This window comes from Schistocerca nitens, chromosome 5 (genome assembly GCF_023898315.1).
Source record: "Schistocerca nitens isolate TAMUIC-IGC-003100 chromosome 5, iqSchNite1.1, whole genome shotgun sequence".
In the NCBI taxonomy this organism is placed as follows: domain Eukaryota; kingdom Metazoa; phylum Arthropoda; class Insecta; order Orthoptera; family Acrididae; genus Schistocerca; species Schistocerca nitens.
The window spans coordinates 387,684,643-387,685,807 of NC_064618.1; positions in this window are offsets into that span (position 1 = coordinate 387,684,643).

Below are 1,165 nucleotides of genomic sequence, written 5' to 3' on the forward strand. Positions count from 1 at the left end.
ATGATCCCCAGTTCGATTACTCCCTCTTCCCGGATATCCGCGATCGAACTGACACCTCTGTCCCTCCCCTCGCTCCTGGTTTCCAGTACTTGGACAACATTGCACACACGGAACTCAATGCCCCTATCACTACCCAGGATCTCATTGCTACACTCCGCACAAAACGCAACACCGCTCCTGGTCACGATCGTGTCACCTACCGTCACCTTCGTGAAGCTCCTGTCTCTTTCCTCTCCACCCTGGCCAGGCTCTACAATGTAGTCCTGTCCACCGGTTACTACCCCGACCTGTGGAAAACCTCCCGTATCCTCATGTTCCTTAAACCCGGCAAACCGCCGTCCGCCGTCTCCTCCTACCGTCCCATCAGCCTTACCTCGGTCTTCAGCAAGGTCCTGGAATCTATCCTCACCCGCCGCATCCACCAGCATCTCCGCCAGCACCGCCTCCTTCCCGTCACCCAGTGTGGCTTTCGGCCATCCTTCTCTTCCGACGACCTTCTCCTTCACCTCACTCATCTCCTTTCCGAACAGCTTAATTCCCGTCGCTCCGCAATCTTCCTCTCCCTGGACCTCGAACGTGCCTATGACCGCGTATGGCATTCCGGTCTCCTCTTCAAGCTCCAAACCTTCGCCCTTCCCATTAACTACGTCCGACTGATCGGCTCCTTTCTCTCCCGCCGTCCTTCCTATGTCACCGTCCATAACACATATTCCTACACCTTTTTCCCCTCTGCCGGTGTGCCCCAAGGCTCCGTCCTCTCCCCCCTTCTGTACCTTTTGTACACTGCGGACATGCCGCCGCCGTCAGCCCCCGTCCACCTTCTCCAGTTTGCCGATGACACCGCCTTCCTTGCCCTTGCCCCCACCCTACAGCGCTCCCAACACCTTCTCCAAACCCATCTTGACCGGTTCACCGCTTGGTGCAACCAGTGGTTGCTCAAGGTCAATCCCTCCAAAACCCAGGCGATCATTGTAGGCAAAACCACCCCTTCCTTCCGCCTTCTTGATTTCTACATCACCATCTATGGCCGTCCTATCGCCCTCACTCCCACCCTTAAGTACCTTGGCGTCACCCTCGACCGTCGCCTCTCCTGGACTCCCCACCTCCGGACAATCCAAGCCAAGGCACGCTCCCGACTCAGTCTCCTCAAGCTCCTCTCCGGCCG